Source organism: Halichoerus grypus, chromosome 2, assembly GCF_964656455.1.
Source record: "Halichoerus grypus chromosome 2, mHalGry1.hap1.1, whole genome shotgun sequence".
Lineage (NCBI taxonomy): Eukaryota > Metazoa > Chordata > Mammalia > Carnivora > Phocidae > Halichoerus > Halichoerus grypus.
Genome location: NC_135713.1, coordinates 49,518,613 through 49,544,201, shown reverse-complemented (window position 1 = coordinate 49,544,201; position 25,589 = coordinate 49,518,613). Strand labels below are relative to the sequence as shown.

At 41.8% G+C, this 25,589-nt stretch overlaps 1 long non-coding RNA gene across 2 annotated transcripts in view; it reads left to right on the top strand.

Moving 5' to 3' along the window:
* Positions 1-20,443, top strand: part of LOC118542977 (uncharacterized) — a 126,021-nt gene extending 105,578 nt beyond the window's left edge. The window contains exons 3-6 of one of the 2 annotated variants that reach the window (XR_004920863.2): positions 8,118-8,491; positions 14,559-14,658; positions 14,804-15,030; positions 19,042-20,443. This is a non-coding gene — a long non-coding RNA (uncharacterized LOC118542977). Of the gene's footprint in view, positions 1-8,117; positions 8,647-14,558; positions 14,659-14,803; positions 15,031-19,041 lie in introns of both variants that reach the window. The other variant, XR_004920862.2, reaches the window with a different exon arrangement.
* The last annotated feature ends 5,146 nt before the right edge of the window (positions 20,444-25,589 follow it).

Sequence of the window (25,589 nt, the reverse complement as noted above, 5' to 3'; positions counted from 1 at the left end):
TCACTTTAGGTAGGGGGCTCTATTTTGAGCCTTGTGGGACTAGGGGAACTTTTTTTTTTTTTTTTGAGGCAAGGCAGCTCTGTCCTCAGGAGCCATGTTTTGGCCAATGGTCTCCATTTTAACACTGACTTCCTTAAATTCTGTGAACTCTCTTTCTTCTTTGGTTAATTTTGAAAACATTTTCTGACTTTTAGTTGATCTCAGAAGTACAGTTTCTTTACTAACTTGGGAGCTTTTATAAAAAACAGGAAGAATTTTTGTCTTCAGGTAGTTCTACTACCTCCTGCCTCTCACGCACAAAATAATCCCTAAGGCAGTAATTTTTCATGGGTCTGAATACCTCCTTGAAATGGAAGAAGGTAAAAACAAGAAGACTGTAGATGAGATTATCGTTCAGTATATATTCCTTTCCCCCTCCATAGGAGGAGTCTTCTTCCCTTACCCGTTGATGTTGGGATTTGTCATGTGACTTGCTTTGTCCCATGGGATGTTAATGGACATAATCAAGCTAGGGCTTGAAATGTGCTTTTGTAGTGGGAGGCACCCTCTTGTACTCTGCCATCATCATGGTCACATGTCCTAGGAGAATAAGAGATATATAGGGAAGATGTAGACCAATTCACAACTTAGAGCCAAACCAAGTGAAGTCCAGCCTAGATCACTGGAATCCCAGCCAAATTACAGGCACATGAACAAGAAATAAATATTGACTATTGTATGCTACTGAGTTTTGGGGTGGTTTGTTACGCAAAATTACTAAGAGATACAGGTACAAATGAAAATTCACATTTTGGTAGATTAGTAAATTGTTTTGACACACTTAATGCTCAGCCGTGATATTAAAATATTTATTGCATTCCAAAATCCCAGGCATATGCCTGAGATCTTATGGTACTCTCTTTCTCTCTCTGTCTTCATAATATTTTATATCATTCTCTAAGTTATTTATTCCTTTTAAAAGCTTATCTTCATTTAAAGCCTTGCAGTTTACCAAGTGCCCTCACACCCATTATTCCATTAGATCTTTTTAACAATTCAATGATGAGGTGAGGTTGATATTACTAGCCCCATTTGAGGAAAAGGGAGCTGATTGGGAACGATGTCAAAGGTTTGCCACAGAAAACAAAGGCAGTTCTGGGTTCCAGATCAGAGTTGGGACTCCACCCAGGTCTTCTCATTCCTCCTGCAAAGGCTCTTCCCACTATTACCATGGTTACTGCTGGAACACAGCACAGGGCTGAGCACATTATAGTTCTTAGTAAACACCCGAGGAATGATGGGGAGATCAAATCTTTTGGCCAGAGATGTAAGTGTAAAGTCAAAGCTCCCAGAAAACCCTTCACTAGAGGTTCTCTATGCATAGCCTCTTTTAACGCTTCCTCAAGTGTGTGTTAATAGGAGTTGGGTTGTGGGTGTGTAGAGGGAAGGAGGTGGAGAAGATTAAATGCTATTTAATATGTTTTAGAAATTCCGGTTTAGTAAATTAAATATCTTTTCTGCAGTGCTTTTTAAGTGAGTTTGAAGAGCTTATTTGCATCGCTTTCTAGGTGAGGAATAGAGTATAATGCCTTTCCCTAAGTTATTTGACAATGGAACTTTTCCATCAGAAATCATCTTGCTGGATTAAGGTTGCATGGAACCCACTTTGGGAAACACCAGTCCATGCCATTGAACGGCCCTGGTTCTGCCCTTTGGCATATCCCTTTTGTACCATTCAGAGCTGTTTGTGCAGCAGGCACCCTCTGGGCCTTTCAAGCTTTTGTTAATGACTCAGTTCTAATTCCAAGAAGCTTTTAACTTAATGGGATGATAACTTGGTGTATTAATTAAGGTTCTTTTAGTCACAAACATAAAAAGCAACTCTGGCTAACTTCCTTGAAGATATTAGGAAAACCCACAAAATCATAAGAGTTGCCAAACAATTAGGATTTGAAAAGAATAGGAAGTAGGGCAGTTTGGGGGATTTCAGCCCTGGGAATCCCTGGAATTCCCACTCAAGTAACTGCTGCAGAGACATCCCTGTCTGAATCTTGGGGCTCGGGTTTCAGGTTCCTGGGGGGGAGAATCTGATCTTACTGGCTTGGGCCACATGTCTCTGCCCCAGGATCATTCAGTTGTGAGAGAGAGGACAGAAGGGGCCACTGAGGAAACCGCCATGATCTGGTGGTTCAGTCCCGTCTCTCAGGGTCATTGGTTCGAAGTAGATGCATAGAGCTCTAACTACGTTTCCAAAGTCCATTACATTTTTCTCAAGGGGTGGAAGACATTGCTGATTTTTCCTTTGATCACCAAATAAAGGGGTTTTGAGGCTATACTCTAAAAAAATCAGATTTCCAAAACTAAAACTCATACTTGGCCTAGAGAAGCACTTTTGCAATTAGCATTTCAGGAGATATTCTGACACACAGGTGCTCAGGGACAGGTGGTACGGTGTTTGGTTGAACTTGCCACAATTTCCAAATCCTCTCTGCCTCTCCTCTTTGGCTAAATGCAGGCAGTTGAAGTCACAGAATTCAATGTGTATCTGATGCAACTCCACTAATACACAGAGATGGATTAATACAATAGCCCTAACAAACCTTAGAAGTAAGAAGTTGATATCCTCATTGTTCATTACTAAAAAATGGATGAGGTCATCAAGGATGTGTCCTGGAGGAGGCAGAGAGCTTGGGGGTGGGGAGGGTACACGTGTTTTGTGTTGATTCAAAAGCAATCTAAACTACTTTTTGAACAAATCAAACTGAGGTTTTCTTCGGCTTTCTGAAATTTTAAATTCAGACGCAAATAAGGCATTAAAAATAAAAAGCCTCCAAGGACACCACCACCCACTAGTATACTGTGAGGCTTTATTTGAATATATTTTGCTTTTATTGCTTTGTTCTCTTTCCTCACTATGATTTATAAAGCAGTGTGGGAAAATGGTTAACGCAGAATAAAAGTTAAAATTAAAACCACTTTTTCCACTATGGTGGTATCTGCTTCCCACCCCCTCATCCCTGGAGGCCTGTTCAACTGCGTTTAGTAGCACAAAGGCTACTGAGTTCCAGAACTATATTCATAATCTACCTACGTTGGATTGATTTCCTAGCTCCGGGACAAAATAAATGATTAGTTGGTTTTGTTGATAATATGGCGAGCATTGATAAATAATGGAATAAGCTCATTTTAAGATGTCTGTAGAACTCTGGAAATGTGTGGGATTTATTCAACTACTCAGGTTAGCTCAAATGACTTTATGTTTGGAGAATGAGCCTGCTTCGGGGCCCAAACAGTTCCCAAGGAGAATAATTACTGTTCACAGCCCTGTCACATCAGACTCAGATCAGCAGGAACCGCTTCTCCTGTTTCTCTCTGCCTGCCTGAGTCTTTTCACGCTGAGGAGAGGCATCCCCCACCTGAAGCAGTGCCCCAGGCCAAGCTCTTACAGTCACCCAAGTCTTTGTTGAACACTTACTATGTGCCAGGCATAACACTGGTCACTTTTATACCTCCCGCACAGCATTTTACAGACTGTGCTTAAATCCCATTTTACCTATGAGAATATTGAGACTCACAATGATTAAGACTCTTCCCTTGGTCAGACAGTTCTAGTCCCAGTGATAATAATACTAATCCAACTAGACAGAACAGAAAGCTCACTCAGACTATGGGATCAACGTGGAAGACTGAACTGGTACCCATGAGATCAAGAAGTTACATGCAGTAACAACAGTATATATCTGAAGTATGGTGCTAAGTGTCTTTAGGTACCATGCTTACTTTACTCATCACATCAAGGCCACGAAGCAGGTAGTAAAAGGACTCTATTTTAGAGATGGCAAAATGGAGGTCTAAGGGAAGTTAAGAAAATCGCCGGTCACTGAGCTTTGCATGGTAATTCCTGCAGGCTAGGCTTAGGCAATAGAGCAGATACTGGTGCAGAAGACCTTGAGATAAGTCAGGACAGCTTCAGGCTGCAAGTAGTGAGAAGGAAGACTCCAAGTGGGCTGGAAGACCTTCCACTTCAGCAAATATATAGGCTGTAACCCAGCACAGCCCAAATGTTAGGGGATGTGAATGGAAAGTTAGCTCACAATCACAACTCTGGTGGATATCAAGGAGGAGAGGCTGACGGGTTGGCATCAATCGGGGAGCTTCTCTAACAGAAATGAGTTATACACCCTTCTCTGCCCTGTAGGCACAAAAGGCACTTGGCTAGGGCTTTCTAGTGCCAACCACTCTGCAGGGTTTTCATGGGGAAGTCAGGCTCCAAGGAGTGCTTGAGGATGAATAAGTCACCGTTAGGCGACCTCTTCCTCCACCACTGCCTTCTGGCACAGAGATTCTATTTTTAAGTGAAACTGCATTGGGTATCTCTGTGACACATAAGTGGGTTGAATTTTTAAAGGGATCAAAGGATTAAAATTAAGGAATGAACTTTAATGAGTCAGTTAGCAGAGTGGCAGGGATCAGGGAAAGGGACAGTGAGATTTGGATAACAATGTCTCCTCAAGGTGCTAGAAAATACTGAACAGACAAATAAAATGATAAGAGACCCAGTATTTGCTTCAAAATATTCTTGGGGTGTGGAAGATGGTGATGGATGAGAGTAGTTGAGAGCATAGATAAAATTAGATGAACCATAGGTTGATCATTGTTGAATCTCTGTGATGAGTATGTTGGGTGTTCATTATATTCTTCTAGTTTATATACGTTTGAAATTTTCTGTAATAATTTTTTTAAGAAAATAGTAGCTATGGTCTAGTCTTCAATTTCATAGAAAATTTCATCCCACTTACATTTTCTGCACAAAGCTGTGGGTATCCCTTACATCCAAACAATCTCCAAGTCCCGTCCCTTCAGCCTCCAAATGTTATCTCAAATCTGTCCATTTGTCTCCTTCTCCGCTGCCATGACCCTAGTCCTAGTCACCACCAGTATTGAATCTTGCTTAAACATGGCAGCGGCTTCCTAATTTCCCTCCCCAATTCCAGCAGAAATATCCATTTCCAATCTTCTCTTCCTATGGAAGATGAAATGATCTGCTCAAAATGCTAATCTGACATTCTCACAAGAAAAAAGCAAGATGCAGAATAGTATACAGAATTTTTGTACAAGAAAGGGGAAACAACATACTTAGGCCCACCTATGCATATACTCTTTGCTTATATTTGCAAAGAGAAGCCCTGGAAAGATAAACCAAAAACTAAATAAAAGTAAAAGGGGAGAAAGTGCACAATGGAGGACGTCGGTTAGCAGCAAAACTTCTCTAAATATGTCATTTTACAAATCTTGACTTTGGAATCATGTGTTTACAAGTTCAAAAAATAACATTAAGTAAAAGTAAAATAAAATAAGAGACTTCCAAAAATTGAAACCAAATTAAAATAAAGAAAAAATAATTGTTTACCAAATTAGTAACATTAACTGCAGCAAGAAAATAATTATTTCAGGGGCGCCTGGGTGGCTCAGTTGGTTAAGCGACTGCCTTCGGCTCAGGTCATGATCCTGGAGTCCCGGAATCGAGTCCCGCATCGGGCTCCCTGCTCGGCAGGGAGCCTGCTTCTCCCTCTGACCCTCCCCCATCTCATGTGCTCTCTCTCTCTCTCTCATTCTCTCTGTCTCAAATAAATAAATAAAATCTTTAAAAAAAAAAAAAAAATTATTTCAAATAACTTTCATAAAAAAAGTATTTTACATTCTTGTGAAACGTAGACTAAGAACCAAAAAAAAGTTGCAAATAAGTCTTAAACTTCATTCAGTACTCTTAATGTTAGTATTAGGTTGAACTATATGAAATTGCTTATATTTGACCATATTTGACCTATTAAAATGACAATTTCTTATGTTGCAAGTAAATAAAGTAATATAATATTATGATACAAATATGGTAATACTTTTTTATATTATAAATATAACATAATATATTTATATGTAACATAAGTATAATATAAATGTAATATAATTCATATAAATATATATTATAGCAATATTGGTATTATTTTTGGAAATATTTTGTATATATTATAGAATAAAACAAATAAGTAATTATGTTAATGTTAAGACAAAGGTTTTCAGCAAAACAGAATAATACAACTATTATTTTATAAGTTAATAAAAACATTGATTTTTTTAAATTGAAATGTAATTAACATACACATCATATATGTTTGGAGTGTGTAATGTGTTGGCTTGATACCTTCATGCATTGCAGTATGATTGCTATAGTAGTGTAAGCTAACACTTTTATCATGACATAATTATCTTTTCTTTGTATTGAGAATAATAAAGATCTAGTCTCTTAACTTTGAAGTTTATAATACAGTGTTGTTGACTGTAATCACTATGTTGTACATCAGATCTCCAGAAGTTGTTTATCTACTAGTTGCAAGTTTGTATCTTTAAACCTCTCCCCAATTCCCCTAGCCCCTGGTTACTGGGACTCTACTCTGTTTTTACAAGTTCAGCTTTTTTAGATTCCACATATTAGTGGAATAAAGTGGCATGAAGTATAAGGGGCATAAAGTATTGTCTTTCTCTTTCTAACTTGCTTCACTTAGCATAATGCCCTCAGATTGAATTGCAAATATCAGGATGAACTCAAGATTCTTTTTCAAAAATCCTCCTTTCCTAACTGTCCACTAAAAAGACCTAGAAGCAATAGCAACCCAGAAACAATGAATAAGCCTAGGACCCAGATTGTGGTCTCGAAATATCTTTCCACTAAAAGGAAGCAGACACCCTTGTAGAAATGGCAGAAAATAGAAAAGTTAAGTTGGGGGATATGTTATTGTGTAGGGAAGCAAGGAAATGATCAAAGAGTAATGAGGTCCGGTTGAAAAGATGAAGACTTGACTAGCATGACTTCCCATTGGCTAACGGCAGGACAACTGATACATCAGTAGAATGATGAGTAAAACTGATTAAAACACGTCGAATACATAAAAACCACAAATGCATAACGATACTGAAAAAAAGATCAGTGCACGAGTTCTTTATCCTTCAAAGCCTGGCTCAGAGGTTGTTTCTGTAAAGAATTTCCTGCTGCCTTCCAAAGTTAATCTCTCCATCCTCTGTGTCATTAGTGTACCTTACATACACATTTTATAATTTCATTTACATTGCACCATTTGTCTCCCCAGCCAGACTGTGAACTTTGCAAAGCTAGGACTGTGCTTTGTTCATTTCTATGATTAAAAAGAAAGACACAAGGCCCAAGGTGGGGTCACTTGCCCCCAGAACAGCAAACCAAAACTTAATTGCAGTTTCAACCTCTCTAGGAGTGGAATTTTAAGCAAATCATTCTGGAGTTTTCTGGTTAGCACCAGTGAAGTAATCTGTCACAGGGCTCTCTCCATCCTCCAGAAGATGAGGGAATTCACCTAATAATCCCCTTGCTCTTCCCCCTAAGGGAAGGTGACCTTGCCTGAGACAAACTTTTCTTTTGCAAAAATCTTCTTGTTCCACCCTCCTTCTTTTAAAAACCTTTCATTTTGTACAATTCCTTGAGCCTCCCCTCTACTTGCTAGATAGGATATTGTTGATTGATTCATAAATCACTTAATAAAGTCAGTCAGATCTTCAGATTTACTCAGGTAAATTTTCTGTTGTTTAACACTATCTTACTAACACTGAGCAACATACTTTGCCCAGAGTAGGGCTCAATACATTTTTGTTCATGCAAAACCATCAAAACTTTCAAAATTATCAAAATGCACAATTACCAAGATATTCATGTACTGTCTTTAGCAGATATTACACATAAAGGAATCTATTACGTTCTGGACGTTACAAAAAGATTTCTAATATGACTTCGATGTGACTCAGGAAATGGGACTCCTTATCACCCCCATTTCAAGTCTCTGGTGCATTCTGTTACTTGTCTTTGAGACACGAGCTAGTCATTGTCACTTCGTATTTATGTTGCCTCTTCACTGTGAACGTTGCCGTATGCCACAGGACCATTAATTTATTTGTTATTTTTCAAAAGACCCCTGTGTGGGAAGTTTGGTTGCCATAACTGGGCAGATAGAACTGGAGAAATAATAAAGTAAATGAATGTGGTGTGGTGGGAAGTCTTGCAGCCTGCATTTCTCTCCATAACCTCAGACCAGCCATTTCTCTCCTTTGGGCCTCAGGTTCCTCGTCTGTAGAATCACCTCTCACCAGATGCTCCCAGAAGCCTCTCCTAAGATCCAGAGTCTCTGATAACTTTACTTTGAAGAACTCAAAGAAAAGGCGACAATACACCTTCTGCAGAAAGGTGTGTGCACCCAAGAAATGTCTGTTTGGCTGGGGGATCATTCCCTGATAAGAGAAAGAAAAAACAAAACGCCATTATCTGGCTGGCCCAGGACCTGATGTTGCAACTTTTCCCATCTCAGATAGGATGCGGAGCAGCCTGGAGGGATGATTCCCTGCAGTTCGAGCCATGAAAAAGAGAATGCACAATGGGATCAACAGAAAACCAAGGGCCTGGCCAGGAAGAAGGACAGAGAGATCAACAGGCAATGTAATGGACCTCCCCACCCCCACCCCTCCTGTAACCCCCTTGTTGACCCAGAATTCCAGATCAGCAAATCTGTAGCAGACGGTCCTCCCACTCCTGACTGTTGTCCACGGCAGACATTGCTAACTGATCACAGCACGATTTCCTTCTAAAGGCAGGTGAGGGATCTTTCTCGATTTAGTGTGTTCCAAATACCAACAATTGACTAGAGTTGGCATATTAGCTGAAATCTATTTTCCATCCTGGGCTCCAATTTCCTCCTGATTCTAGCAAAGAAAGTACTAAGAGGTTTGTCATTTAAACAAGTAAAGGACTGTGGGGAAGTTTCCTACTTTGGGCGCTGATTTGTAAACAAAGAATTTCCTGGACCCTTCCCCTGTGTTTTTTGGATTCTAGAATTCTTATCTCCTTTTGGAAAACAGGAGGAAATCTGTGTGACACTGCTATCCCAAAGCCCTGGCTTCTTCATGACATACTAGGATTTAGGCAACCTGGGTATATCTGGACACATCTGACTTGAGGAGTGGTAGGAGTCCACGGAAGGACAAGGGCCACGAGCCATCTTTTGTTAACTCTCCCCAACTTCCAGACAAGTTCTCTAGGATAAAAACAATCAGATTAGGCCAAAAGAAAGCCCACAGGGCTGGCATCTGTTAAGTAGTCATTGCGAGCACCTTCTTTGGTAAGAAACTACTATTTCTTGTCTTGTTTCAGGCTTAAATTGCTTTTGTGTGTCCTGGAGACTAGATCAATAATCTCAATCTCTCACTCTCTCTCTGCCAGTAGACCTGAAATAAATAATTTCATGTGGAGGGAGGAAAGTAGGACAAATGGCAGAGCCTCGGAGTGTAGAAAGGGAGGTATGGAGGAATGCCAATAGAAGGAATAATAGATAGTATTTATTGATCACTTTCTGTGTGTCATGCCCGGTGTTATCACATTTACTCTCAACAACCTATGGGATATGCACTACCATGAATCTCCATTTTACACATGAGAAAATTTAGGCTCAGGGTATTAATTTTTTAGGGTCCTGCAGTGAGTTTGTGGAAGAGGAAAATCTGAGTCACATCTCTCTGGCTTCTTCCACCACACTGCACTGCCTCTCCCAGTCCAACACGGAAGGATTTCATTAGACCACCTCAGATGCCTTACTCAAATTTCCTGCAGTATAAAGAACCGAATATCCATATTTAGGGAACCGTCCCTCTCCATTTATTGACTTTGCTTTTGCTCTATTCTTATGCAATCTATCCCTTCATGGTTGCAAGATGGCTACCATCAGCACAAGACTTCGACCTATACCCTCAGCGACGCCAGCAGGAGAAATAATTCTTCTTCCTTATAGTTCTGGTAAAAACCCGGGAAAATGTCTTTTTGGTCTGGCTTGCACCCAGTGCCCAACTCTGAGCCATCACTATGGACAACTGAAAAGAAATTAAAATTCACTGCCCAGAGCTGGGTCAGCAAATGCCCATCCCTGGAGGAAGTGGAAGAAAAGCCCTTCCAAATTACAGGGGCTGAAAATCAGGAAGGGATGCTCCCCTCAGTCAAATTCAGGTGCAGTGTCTTGAAAAAGAAGTGGATGGGTATCACCAGTCAGAACAACAGATGTCTACTCGCTAAACTTTCATCTATTCAACACCACAATATTCCCAAAGAACCGGCCTTGTGGTCATGCCTTATATAACAAGCAGAAGCTTTGTCTCGGTCAAATCCCAGAAGTTGAGAACTTTTCCTGTTACTGGAGCCTGGGCCCAGGCCTAGTGTATTAATATAGTCATCGTGGGTAGCCTCTCCGTTGTCCCTCCTTTGCCCCTCTAGCCAAAGCTTCACAAAGGTCCCACAGCCCTCACAAGCAGAAGCAAGGGTAGGTTCCTCTCCTCGTGTGGAAAAAGGCTACATTTTTGCCATAAGAAAGTTTTAAATCCTGCCTTGTCACTGGGCTAGGTGGTGGGAGGGACTCCAATCTCCCACTCGGTCACTTGCCTCTCAGATCAATTTCATTGTTCTTCAAACCCTATTTGTAATTCAAGGCCAGGTTCTCATGCACCTTCTCCATGAAGCTTTTTCTATCCTTTCTAGTATAGCACTTATCTCACATCTCTCATGATGCAGGATTTTCTTTCTTTAAAAAGATTTTTTTTTTAAATTTCAAAATCTTCGATGTGTATAAAACAGTACTTGTAATATATGTGTAACTTGTAAAGCATAATTATAAAACAAGTGCCCATAAACCTACCACCCAATGTGAGAACTGTCTCTGTGTGTTTCGGCTAGTATTTAAGAGTGAGGTTGACTATTATATTTTAACTTCATGTCCAGCTACTTTAATCACTTGCTGATTCATTCTAATAATCTGCCTATAGATTAATTTAAGCTTTTTAGGTAATCATTTCATCTGTGACTCATGGAAATTTTCCTTTCCAATCCTTTTAACTTTTTTTGGGGGGGGGGTCTTACTATATTGATTAGACTTCCAAACAATATTAAATAGAAATTGTGTTAATGGGCGTATGTGGGGGATGCTGTCATGTACTACCCAGATCTGCCTTTCAGAATCAGACTCATTCTCCCAGCTGCAGGGATACTGCAGAAGATGGTCCTCAGTTGTACGTCCTTTCTGGGGATCACCTTGGTTGAAGAAAGCTGTCTCACTCAGGGTACGCTTCCTCTTAGGACCCATCTTCATCCAATGACTGACACCAGGGTACAAAGCCCTAGCCTCTTTGTCCCAATCAGGTATAGTTCTAAAGGGCCACTTTGCTTCCAGAGCTCACTGTGAGTTTGGCTGAGGTCTTCACTGGCACTGAGGGTAAAATAAAAAATATATATATATATTTTCAGGTAAACTGAGGGAGTTTACCTCTAGCAGATCTTCATCAAAGAACTGTTGCCTTTCAGCAGGAGAAAACTGACCCCGTTCGTAATAAAAAACCTTTCAGCATGGGGGAGGTAGAAGGAATTGCCTTAACCAAATAAAGGCTACCTACCAAAACCGTACTGCAACCTTATTCTTAGTGGTGATAGAGTAACAACATTCTCTTGAAAATGAGGACCCAGATAAGGAAGTTGTCACAGGCTGTGTTCCACAGGAAGCAGACCTGAGACCAAATGCTTACTGGGAGTGCTCTTGGGACCAACACATAGGGAAGGGAGAGCGGGGAGCTGGCTTGGCCATGGGAAAAGCTGAGCTGGGAAACAATGCCAATCAAAGAGGTTCAGGCTAACCTGCTGGAGGGGCCACATGGTGAGAAGTTTCAGACCCAGCAGAGCTTCCAGCTAAATGGGGCTGCGTGAGTTCCCACAGATGATGCCATGTGCAATGGGACTGTCCGGCCAGGCTGTGCCGACCCATAGGACTATGACAAATAACAAAGTGTTGCTGTTTGAAGCTGCTAAATCTTGGGGTGGTATGTTATAAGGCAACTGAATACTGGGACAGGGCTCCTCCTGGGTACATTGTCCAACATATTGCTGGAAGCAAAAGTCCTATTTGTACTTTCTGCCCTGATTTATATTTTCATTCCATTCATCTGTCCTCTAGGGCAGAATTACCATAGTTCTAAAGAGCATGGACAGGCTTCCTGGCTTGGATTGACACTACCCAGTTATGTGACCTAAGTTATATTATTTAGCCTTTCTGGCCTTCAACATTTTCATCTGTAAACTAAGGGTATCAGTAGTATCTACATCATAGGGTTGTTAGGTGGGTTATATAACAATATATTTAAGGTAGTTATCCAGAGCCCAGCCCATAGTTATAATGTTATGATCTGAATGCTTGTGTCCCCTTCAAAGTTCGTATATTGAAGCCCTAATCCCCAGTGGGGGATTAGATGGTATTTGGGGTGGTTTTTGGAGGTGGGGTGGTATTTGGAGATGGGGGTCTTTAGAAAGTAATTAGGTTTAGATGAAGTCATGAAGGTGGAGGCACCATGATGGGATTAATAGAGGAAGAGACATGAGATGTCTCCTATAAGAGGAGGAAGAGACATGAACCAAGGAAAGACCATGTGAGGACATAACCAGGAAGAGAGCCCTTGCCAAGAACATTACCATGATTGTGGACTGCCAGCTTCCAGAACTGTGAGACACAGATGTTGTGTAAGCCCCTTAGTCTATAGTATCTCATTATAGCAGCCCACACTGACTAAGACATACATGCTCAAAAAATATTTTCTGTTGTTGTTCTCATCCATCTTGGCATTTGAAGCAATGCCAAACCTACTAGGTGCTAAATAAACATTTTTTTAAATCAATGGATCGATGGATCAATGAAAGACTTTGTAGATGAATCTCTTTGCCGCCTCCTGCCTGGTTTGCCCGCTTCTGCTTCAGCAATGATTTACTGTCACTTCTTGCTGCTCTGGGTCTTGCCCCTTTCCAGGTAAGAAGCTCCAGCATTCAGAATCAAGCCATCCTTTGTTCCTTTTCACGGATCTCTACTCATTTCAGAGCTGACCATATTTTAATCAGGGATCAGATCAGCTCCTTGCAAAGAGGAATTTCTATCATCTTCTTTCAGATGTACATCCAAGGGCAGAGTTCACATAAAGATCCAGGCAAAAACAAACCAAAAACAAAAACAAAAAAACAAACCCAAAGCCAAAAACCAAAAAACAATAACAACAAAAAAACACCTCCTCTGACTTCTTCCCAGGGCAGGAAGCTTATTCCGGGAAGACTCTCACGTAAATCTGAAATCTGATGTTACTCATCAAAAAATGTCAGTTGAATCCAGTGCTGCTTTAGCATGAGGTCTGCTGACTTGTTGATTTCATTGGCTGTCTGAACACTGGTTTTTACAGTTTCATAATGGAAGCCTCAGAAAAATAACCCAGCAGAGGAAGAAAAGGACAAGTAAGAGATGGTGCCCTCAGAGACGAAGTTAAGGGAGCTCAGCTACTTTGAGGGTGTCCAACAATTGCTGCTGGGGTGTTCCTGTGGCTCTGAACGAGTGTGTACTGCACCGCCCCGAAAGAAGGAAGCAAGAGCCTCCGGCCACATTGCTGACCCATTTGCCAATGGCAAACGGCTTCCCTGTGGTGGATACCAAACACATGCCTTCTCATGAAAGCCAGCAGAGGCAGACATATCAATGAGATAGTGGCATTTTGTTCTTCTCCTACGAGCCCCAACCGTGATATTTGCTTGGAGCCCGCAGATAGATCCCTCCTCATCCTCAACACAGCTCCATATTCATAGAATTCTAATTGCACTAAGTAGTAAGAACCTGTTTATCTTCTTCATTCTCTTGCCTGGCCAGCACTTTGTAGGATTTGGCTAAGATTTCTGGTGTGCTCTCTGGGGCCAAAGAGTCCATTGGCTTCAGATTGTTGACTCTGATCATTTCCTGTATCCCAGGTGTGGGGAAAAGAGAGGGACTTATGTGCAGCTGAGCATGGAATCCCATCACCTGGGAGAGATCAGAGGATAAAGGAAGAAGAGAACAAAGGTGGGGGAAAAAAAGTGCAATAAAAGGCCCAAGTCCATGTTGGCTGGGAAAGAGGATCCACAGGGAGCAGTGGTTAAGGTGAACAAGACTGAATTCCAATCCCACTGTTGCTATTTACTGCCTGTGGGACTTGGAGAAGTTGCTTAACCTCTCTGAGCCTCACTTTCCTCTTCTAGAAAAGGATATAATACCCACCTTGAATTTAGTTGTAAGAGAAGTACAGTGCATAACATACGGTGATTTCCCAGTAAATGATTATGTGTTATGGCTCTGAGTAGCCCTTCCTCTAGACTGGATTTTTCTATTTGTCTAAGATTGTGTGCTATCTACACATGATAGAGACCAGTATTGTTATAGGTAATTGACTATAATTTGAGGAACCAGAAAGACCACCACCCCTTCCAAATATCAGTGTTGACCAGTATGGTGAATGGGGCCTACAAATCCCATCTTTTGAGTTCATCCAATAGCCAGGAAGCTCCCACCTCCATTACCTGTTTCTCATTTAACACGAATATTGTATCCAAGAGTATGTAACATACTAAGGCCAAGAGTCCTAAAGCAGTGCATTAAGCAATCAAGATTTGTTTGACTTTTCTCTCTCTTTTACAGGGGGAGGAGAACTTTTCTGGTTGCTCTGAGATAATACCAAGTGCCCCGATCACTTTCACTCTTGAAGTGAAGTCTCACTTGGCCCTAACCAGGGCAAAAGGTAAGGCTCCCACCTTCACTTCTGTTTGTCACCCACCCTCAACCAGGTAGGATTGTGGGGAGGGGACCAGCAGCTTTCTTTCCCCAACCCCACCTCCCCACTGCCTGCCTGTTCCTTCTCACGTGTGGTCATGTTTGGTCCACAGGGGTAGCCTGGCTCTGGAAAATTCTGGGAGTTCCAGCCTATCCCAGCACAGCCACCTCTCCTCAGCTTGCCCGTGTGTGTCAAGCCCCTTGGCTTCCTCTAACAGGTCCTGTCACCAGGTTAGAGGGAAGTGGATGAAAGAGGCAGGCGAGGCTCCCAGCACAACTCTCTCCAAAGCAACACTATCTACGGATCCTCTCTTGCAACCCTTTGATACCCTCACTATAGGTAAATGATTGAAGCGTCCCCTAACTGATTCTCAGAGGAAATGTTGCCGCCTGGTCTGCCACAACTGACTTTGGTGTATGGCGTCTTCTGTGTCTGGGGGCTTCAGTTACAACTTCTCGTTTAACACATGACTACATAAAACTGTTTCCAAGGGACAGTGGTAAACGTGGTGCATCTTCTTGGAGCACAAACTTTGGTCACAAATTTGTGGTGGGAAGGGCATGGATTTGAGGTGGGTGTGTAGGGCGGTGGGGGTGGGGGGACTGTTGAACATATTACTTGGCAAGAAATGCAAATTAAAAGTTAAAATAGATTATATATATATACACACTTCGTATTTGTTTGTGGTGGCTTTTCAAGCAAAGCCTCTAGCTCACCCCCAATCTCCACAACTGCCAGGAGTAAATATTTGTACTTCTCCCCCATTAGGAGGGGGTTTGGGGTGGGTAGAGGAGGCGTTTCTTGAAGCTCGGCATGAAGATGTTGTGAGCTATTTCCTAATTGCAGTGGAGATCATAATCAAGTCACCCCGAAGCTGCACCGACCTGACATTCGTTATCATATTTTTTGCAGACTTCTGTGTTAAATTATCAGGGCTAAGTAAACAGAACCACAGTGCGTTGCTTTGTGAGTTTTTGGCAGAATGTGGGGAGTGGGCGTGGATTAGAGAGAACCTCTCAGAGCTGCACCAGGACAGTATTTGTGTCTATCAGGAAACACACGTGGCTCTTGAGCCCACGAATCGTGGTGAGGTCAGCGGAGACGTGCTGACGTGTAAAATACAGCCTCGTATAAAAAAGGAGGGGACACTATCTCATGGATAAATTTCCATATTGATTATATATTGAAATGGTAGCGTTTTGGATATATTGAGTTAAATAAAATATATTACTAAGATTAATTTTACTTCTTTTTAAAAAGAACTTTCAAAAACATGTCTATTGCAAAAAAAAATTTTTTTTTAAGATTATTTGTTTATTTGCTAGAGAGAGAGAGAGGGAGTGACAGTACAAGCAGGGGGAGCGGCAGGCAGAGGGAGAAGCAGGCTCCCCGCCGAGCAAGGAGCCCAATGCGGGACTTGATCCCAGGACCCTGGGATCATGACCTGAGCCAAAGGCAGACGCTTAACCGACTGAGCCACCCAGGCGTCCCTATTGGAAAATTTAAAATCGTATACATACAACTCACGTTTGTGGCTTACGTTCTATTTCTCTTTCATGGCTCTGTCTTGCAATCATCCGATCCAATAGTCAGCAGACTATGGCCCGTGGGCTAAGTCCAGCTGACTGTTTTTATAAATAAAGTTGCATTGGCCCACAGCTACACACATTTCTTTGCAGACTGTCTATGAGTATTTTCACATTGTAATGGTAGATTAGAGTTGTTGCAAACTCAAATGTGTGGGCTGCAAAGCCTGAAATATTTATTATCTGGACCTTTATAGAAAAAGTATGCCGACCTCTGGAAATACAACTCTCTACACCTTACAAGTAAGAAAGTGAAACCCGGAGAGAAAAAATGACTTACCCAAGGGCATGTGAATGTGGGAGTCGGAGGCAGGGGGGCCCGCATCCTGCTCTTTGTGTGGCACTGTGCCTCGGATTATCTTTTGGGGTTGAGATGGAGGACGTTGTTCCCTGTGGGAGGGCAGACTCAGACTCCAGCTGACAGTGAGAGAGGCAACTCCATCCCAGGGCACAGCAAGGCCCTGAACAAAGGGCAAGGCACAAGGAACAGGCTCACAGAGAAGGCTGCCGCCCAGCTAAGAGTCACGGGTGGGGCTGAGAGTTCCAAGGGCCACCCTCCTCCCATACCACTTTGTTTTACATTATTCCAGAAATATCTTCAGGCACAACTGAAAGCTATTTCCTCTATTTCTAAGAGAATTGATACAAAAACGTCATTTAAAAAATATTGCTGAATCATTTGCAGAATCCTTTTCAAAAATATTGGCTGTTATATTACTCAGTGGTCTGCAATAAGGATAAGCCACATGATACATTTCTCCTAGGACTCAGTGACAGGAAAAATGTTGTTTCTCCAGATGGACTTGTATAGGTTTTTAAATTATAGCATGAGAACTCTATAACCAAACATGTTGCTCATTTTGTGTTGGCTGCCAGGATGATTAGAGCTAAAATCTGTGCTTAATTTCAGTTACCAGCTCATCCAAGGGGGTCTTGTGATGGTTAATTTTATGTATCAAATTGACTGAATCACAGAGTGTCTAGATATTTGGCTAAACATTATTTCTGGGTGTGTCTGTGAGAGTGTTTCCGGATGAAATTAGCATTTAAATCAGTGGATTCAGTAAGGCAGAGTGCCCTCCTGACATGAGTGGGCATCATCTAATCCCTCCAATCCATCGAGGGCCTAAATAGAACAAAGGTGGAGGGAAGGAGAATTCATCCCTCTTCTGCCTGACCGCTAAGCTGGGACATCGTCTTTTCCTGCCCTTGGACTGAGACTTACACCATCAGCTCCCCTGGTTCTCAGGCCTCTGGGCTTGGACTGAACCACCCCATGCGTTTTCCTGGGTCTTCAGCCTGCAGAGAGCAGATCTTGGGACTTCTCAGCCTGCATAGCTGCATGAACCAATTCTCCATAATAAAAAAATAAATAGGTAAATAAATAAATAGGTGGATAGATGATAGATAGATAGGCAGGCAGATTGACAGATCAGTCCTTTTGATTGTGTTTCCCTGGAGAACTCTAATACAGGTCTGTTATATTGTACCATTCCTTCAGCCTCGCTCAGCTTTAAACTTCTATTTTGTAACTCATTTCTTTCCACACTTACTATGTTACCTCTTTTGTGCTTTTTCAACGAGTATTTATTTAGGGCCCACTCAGAGCCACACCCTTGAGATACAAAAAGAAATAGTTTCTATTCTCAAGGGATGTATAGAATAATGTTGAAGTAAGGAAAAACACTCCTTGGAAATATCAAGAGTGGTGCCCAAACTTTTGAGTAGAACATGTGATACTCTGTACAGTGTGATTTCATGAACCCTGAAAAGCTCTCCCTACTATCCCAGCTACAGTCAGGATGGTAGATACATGATTTATATATAGCAACTTCCCAATTTCTGTGCCCATGGCAGACATCACAATGAGTAAGGGACAGGCGACGCTAGGTCGGGAGAGACAGGTAGGGGGCTACGTAATCAGGCTCACAGAAATCCCAGGTGTGGAGAAATGTTATAGACAATAGATATTAACCAGAAAGAAGGGAACATGACAAATCCACCTTGTTTGTTCTAAATATAGATGAGATATTCTCATAATATTTACAAATCCACCTTGTTTGTCTTAAATGTTATACATGAGATACTTGTCAAGTTCCCTGGTCAATTTTTTATAAAAGACTGGCCATAAAAGCCCTCAGTGGCAACCCATTCGGGACCCCTCTCACCCTAGAGAGCTTCTCTTTCCTTTCTGTTCTCATCTTCTCACAGTAAACTTTCACTTCACTTCATCCTTTTGTCCTCGAGATTCATTCTTTGACTTAGTGAGACAAGAACCCCACAACCCTGAAACAATGATGTATCACAGCATTATTTTTCACAAATCTATTGTCTATAGGCTGCGGCGTGAATCAGGTAGCCACTGCCACTTAATTAGAAAGGGATATATATGCCATCTTCTACAATCCACAAATAGAGGATCACTCATTCAGCTTCCTATTAAAGAGTAAATAATTGTGGGAGGAGTAAAGCTTGGTAGAAAATGACATCAGTCATTAACAATTTAATATAAATCAGGGGCGCCTGGGTGACTCAGTGGGTTAAGTGTCTGCCTTCTGCTCAGGTCATGATCCCAGGGTCCTTGCATTGAGCCCCACATCGGGCTCCCTGCTCAGCGGGGAGTCTGCTTTTCCCTCTCCCCTCCCCTCCCTTCAACTTGTGCGTGCTCTCTCTCTTTCTCAAATAAATAAAATCTTTTTAAAAAGCAATTTAATATGAATTAAATAACTCTCTCTCATTCTCCCTCTTTCTCTCTCTCTGACAGCTGTTTCACATATATAGTTTCAATGATCTTGAAGACATTGGCCACCAGAGGCTAGTAAAGAAGAAAAAATTAGAACTTGAGGATGGTTCAGAACAAACTTTGTACACTCCACCATTTTGCAAATTAATGATATTCTACGTGGATAATAACGGATCTCTAAACTTTCTCCCTGTTCCTCAAGGGCAAGATTTTTACCTCGAATTGCTACCTTGTTCCTTTTCCCTTTGCTTTCTGTTGTCTTTCTCATTATACATTCTTCCTAACTGTAAAACTCCTGAACACATGTGTATTTAAAGGAGATTAATCATTCAAATACCATAATTAGTTCAAGAATTGTGTCTTTTCGAGACGGAATGAGCTAATTAATTTTTTTTCTCCCAGGGAACCTGCTCTCAGATGTGAGCTTATTAGTGAGCTGCACATCAAAAGAAGTGAAGTGTATCTTGTAAATAGGATTCCATTTAAAACAGATCAAAGGACTATTTGCCCAAATAACTCCCCCATCCTCTAATTTCTGTAAGCATCAGGCAGATGGCAAAGAGAACAACAAGTCACCAACATGATAGACGTAACTCTAAAAGAATAACTGTGGTGCCCAAGTCAAATATTAATGAAGACAGAGAACCGAGTATGTCCAGAGGTGGAATTTCACTTCTTAGAACTTTCATAGTTGGGTTTCTGGTGTAGACCAGCAGGGCAATGATCCATGTTTTTGATCCAGCCTGAATCAAAAGCTAGAGGATTGGAATTATGGTCTCTAGACTTGGTTCTCTCTGACTGGAAAGCTGTGTGACCTTGGACAAGTTGCTTAACCTCTCTGGGACTCACTTCCCTCATCTGTAATGCATGATCTCAGTCCATTCTCTACACACCTCTCTAGAGATTTGTAAAGATCAAGTGAGATGATTAATGGGACAAGGGTTTGGAAAAAATCTAAAATGCCTATACAAATGTAAAACATTTTTGGCATGATTAACAAGGTCTCCATAGGCAGAATAAATTAGAAGGAGTGAAAGTTTCCCAGATGATTTTGGCCAAAATGATAGATCCTGAGGAAAAAGGCATCCCTGTGGGCTGCCTCTGCAGATCAGATTCATAGCATAATTGCTCAAACCTCCTTTCTCTTGTGATTACAATTAGAAATTAGCTTCCAAAGAAGAAACAGCTCAAACTAAGGAAGAGAATGCAAAGGTCTTTTTGTTTTCCTTTGAAGTTCCAGATTTCTGAACATGACAGATTTCACAAGAGCACGCTTACTTGTCCTTCTAAACATTCAGTCCTGCATCCGTCGGCCTAGAAGGACAAATGGGGCCAAAGCAGCTGGTGATTGATGGTGAGAAGGGCCCTTTGCCTGGAATTTAAAATGCAAACTGATATAAAGGCAATCAATAAATGCAGTTTTGTTGTTGTTGTTGTTGTGGTTTTTTTGCTACAAAATAGCTTCATGTCATTTTTTGGTGGTTGTTGTTGAACACTAAGAATTTCAAGGTGGACAAGGAAGTGGGTAGGATGTTCCCTAAAGAAAAGCCCTACCCAGGGAAACCGGCCAATAAAATCCTGCACAGGAGACCGTGAACATGAACACAGATGGAGAGGTGCACTTAGGTCTGGTGACCGGCAGTGGCTCAGGGAGCAGCTGGGGAGGAAGGGATGGCTCTGGACCATGCTGGAAAGGCCTCGGGTCCCTTTGTATACAATAACTGGTAACACTATAAACCCAGAGCTGCTAACTGGGTCCATGGATGTCCTTAAGACAAGGACATGAGAGGGTCTGCTTCCTTTTCCCAACCTCACCAAATCGGGAAGGCACACTTCTTCCTACAGTGAAGAGAACATGAGAGGGAAATGGAGGGCTGGAAGCTACCTTCTCCCTGCTTCAGACAAGACAGAGGTCCTGGTCAAAGGGTCCTGGTGGGCACCGGCTGCAGGGAGGTAGGGGGACAAGGGTTGGGCCACTCCAAACAACAGCATTGCAGGTGCTATGGACTCGGCAGGGACAGCCTGTCTTTTTTTTTTAACTTTTTTATGGTTATGTTAATCACCATACATTACATCATTAGTTTTTGATGTAGTGTTCCATGATTCATTGTTTGTGCATAACACCCAGTGCTCCATGCAGAACGTGCCCTCCTTAATACCCACCACCAGGCTAACCCATCCTCCCACCCCCCTCCCCTCTAGAACCCTCAGTTTGTTTCTCAGAGTCCATCGTCTCTCATGGTTCATCTCCCCCTCTGATTTCCCCCCCTTCATTCTTCCCCTCCTGCTATCTTCTTCTTTTTTTTTTTAACATATAATGTATTATTTGTTTCAGAGGTACAGATCTGTGATTCAACAGTCTCGCACAATTCACAGCTCTCACCATAGCACATACCCCCCCCAATGTCTATCACCCAGCTGCCCCATCCCTCCCACCCCCCACCACTCCAGCAACCCTCAGTTTGTTTCCTGAGATTAAGAATTCCTCATATCAGTGAGGTCATATGATACATGTCTTTCTCTGATTGACTTATTTCGTTTAGCATAACACCCTCCAGTTCCATCCACGTCGTTGCAAATGGCAAGCTCTCATTCCTTTTGATGGCTGCATAATATTCCATTATATATATATATATATATATATATACCACATCTTCTTTATCCATTAATCTGTCGATGGACATCTTAGGGAAAGCCTGTTTTTTTTTAACTTTATTGTTTTATTGAGGTGAAAGACAATAACAAAACATAATATAGCATACGTAATAAAACATCATCTCTAATTAACCATGTTAGAGTCAACATCATACTGGCCTTTGGTACATCCACAATGTTGTGCAACCAACCATCAGGTCTACCTAGTTCCAAACATTGCCCCACAAGGCTCATACCCATCAAGCCGACACTTGTCATTCCACCCTCCTCAAAGCTAATACTTTTAGTGGGGGCCTTCTCTTGCCACCCCACCCTCCCAAATCACACGCAGGGCTCACCAGTGCCTTTTCAAAGCCTGGTTGCAAACCCTCCTCTGCGTGTCTGTGTAGACACAATCTTTGCATCTCTGGGCACCAGGGGGAAGTTGGCTCAGGCAATCAGAGACCCCAAGACCCTGCACCCCATGCTGTTATGGGCACCTCTGCCCAAAGGATGGCATCTCTAATAGAGGTACGTCAGGCCTGTGGAGCGGAGTTTGTAGGTGTTTAGTGAGCGGCATTAACAGCATGCCTGAGGATGGCTCTGGATCCATCTCGGGGGTGGGAGCATCTCTTTTGACCACGAACACATTTCCAACTGGCTACAAGCTTCTTGCTCCAAATCAGTGCTTGAAGTGATCACTGGAGGCTTCTTGAAAGACATGACATGTCACATCTCTCCTGCTGCCCCCACAAGGCCAGCACGAGGTAGCGGGAGCTCAGTCAACATTGGTGGAATTACCCACCAGGAGAGAATGGGGCTGGGCGTTTATATGCCAGTTAGCAGGGTGTTAAGAGTCTATACTGGGAAGCATCAGGCCTGGCCTGAATTCTCATCTCTGCCCCCATGCCCTGGTCTTTTGGTATTTATGAGCCTCAGTATCCTCATCTGCAAAACAAGTTGAAAATAATACTTCTCTCTAGGGCCAGAGTGGGTGTTATGAAAGCTATAATCAATGTAACGTGCTTAATACAGTTTCTCCCATGTTGGAGGTCTCCGCACATTGCGGGAAAGGATGACTTCAGTTGCAGGGCTGAGAAAGAGGGCTAGAAGGTACAAGACATTGCTGGAAAAGTAAGGAAGGGTCTCAGCTGGAGAAACAAAAGTGCAGGATCCACTGGAAGATACAGGGATGGTTGCAGGTCAGCTAACAAGAAGTGACTTCACTTCTGCTTCCCACTTCCCGAGTGCCAGCAATGATAATCTGAAGGACCTCATCAAGCAGCTGCAGGCCAAAGGACAGGAATGATGAGGTCCGTTCAAACAGCCAGTCAGCCCTTGCTCCCATGTGCTCTTGCACAACTAGTAAATAAATAAATAAATAAATAAATAAATAAATAACTCAATTTACCTCCAATAGGAATCAGATGTCCCATGAAGGCCTTGTCCCTCAGCATTCCGGAGGAAACTCCCAGGCTGGGATGTGAGAACAGAGGCTGTGTTAAGCAAAAGGAGACACATCCCAAATACCAGGGGGAGCTTGTATTACGATGTGGAGTTGTATTCCCGGCTCTGCGCTCGTATCTGCATTCCCATGGGAGGCAGCACTCAGCTCTTCCACTCCACATATGCCCTTGAACAATTCCTACATCAGCAGAACGAACTGTTGATGTGAACCGAACCTTCTGCTTCACCCAAGCAGATTGTTTTCCAAAGCCATGGTGTTTCCTACAATGTTTCCTGCCATGTTGGGGAAAGTAAAATATTTTACTTTGGGGGTGCCTGGGTGGCTCAGTCAGTTCAGTGGCCGACTCTTGATTTTGGCTCAGGTCATGATCTCAGAGTCATGAGATCAGGCCTGGTCTCAGGCTCCATGCTCAGCAGGGAGTCTGCTTGAGATTCTCTCTCTCCCTCTCCCTCTGCCCCTCCCCTTGCTCACTCGCGTGCTCTTTCTAGCTCTCTGTCTCTCTCTAAAATAAATAGATCTTAAATTTTTTTTTTATTTTGGAGCTAGGATGGACTTGGCTAAGACAAGTCAAAGTTCTTTCTCTTCTTTGTTAAAGAATTACTTTTATCCTGATAGAACCCTGACTGATAACTTAGGCAGGACCAGTTGATTTTACCAAGTCAACAGAAGACAGAAAAAAAATGGAGACCCAATAGCACATGGATATATATTGTGTGTAAATTTATTTTGCAACTGGACATTTTTTCATTCTAGATTATCAATCAATTTTATGGTTCATAATCTAACTGGAATAAACTGGAGAGCGATGTTCTGAGAGGTACCAAGAACATTTCTTGAGCGATGTAGAGTATTTCAAGTTGTTTGCTGTGGTAAACTCTCTCCGTCATCTCTCTTGTGAGATACTCAGTTAATTCAACATTGTTCACTAATCCTTTGATGTCAGGAGATTCCTTTGGAGAAGCTCCAAGAAGGTGAAGTGACTGTTGATGTCTGGGTTTCATGCAAGTCTGTGTGTACATCTACTCTTGCCTGTGAATTATTTGATATTTTTTCTTTACTACCTAGGTCATTTTTCTTTACTACATAGGTCATTTTGTTCAGCAGGTTCCCTAAATATCTGAGGACCCTGAGGGATACTGTATTATTTTTGAAGGTAGAAAACAAAAAAGGCCTCTGAATCTAAACTGTTCTGTGGAAAAAAAGAAAAAATAAAACCAAACAACGGAATCCAACAATTTACAGTAATCACTGAAGAGAATTACTTAAGTGAAATTCCTATCACTTTTGAAGGACTTTAAACCAATTCTGAGATTTACAGAATTATTTTCTAATTTCCTTTATATTTACATTTCAACATTTGGCCCCTGCTCATTTCATATAATAACATTTATGTAAGTTCCTTCACATTTATCATTTAATTTACTCCTATAGATTAATGCCCCTTTGAGGTGGTGAAGACCGCTCTTTTTTTTAACCAGAAAGCTATTTTCATACCCATTTTCTCATTTGTCCCATGCAACAATCTATGAAGTAAGTCAGCAACAAATGTGTTGTTACCCCCATTTGACAGATGAGGGCACTAAGTCAGAGAGAGACCAAGTGACCTGCACCTGGAAACAAAGTGGTGGACAGAGGCCTAAAAATTAAATCTCTGGGATCAGAATGCTAATAGAAAAAAACAAAAACAAAAAAACCCAGGAAGACCAAGATTTTTAAAATTACCTACATTTGGGGAAAAACTGGAAAGGAATGTGCGAAATGAAATGAGTTGTATAAAAGGGCTGTGATTGTGGGTGACTGCTTATTGTTTAAGACATTTTCTTTAATGTTTTTACAATAGTGGTTTCAATATGAATAAAAAATGGAAAAGGGAAATAGGAAACTATTTGAGTTTGAGTGGAAAATGGTCTTGTATTATATGGGGTCGTGGACCAATTTCAGCTTAAGTGTTTCCAAAGTTCAAGATCCAGCCCCTGGTTAATGTTATGTGTACAAATCTTAATTTTGAAAAAAAAATCAGTATTTCTTGATCATGTACTGTGTCCCAGGCACAGGACTAGGTGCTTTGTATGGATGATTTTATTGTTTTCTCCACAACAACCTAATGATTTAGATAGGGTTCTTTATTCTACAGAAGAGGACCCTGAGGCTCAGAGAGGTTAAGTAACTTGCTCACAACTACGAGGCTAGGAAGCCACAAAACTGGAACTGCATTGCAACCAGCTTGACATCAGTGCTTATGTTCATTATCACTGTATTATATTGCCTCCGAGCTATTCTATTTGTCATTGTTGGGAAAGTCAGAAGACATAGAGCTTACAATATTTCCTCGGAATATAGATTTGTCCCTTCCTCCTTACATTTACTTATATGATTCTTTCTCACATCTGTTTAGTTTTATTCATGCTCAGGAGGAAGAATAAGTGTCATCTCTAATGCCACCTCCTATCGATTAGCAGTGTCTGTC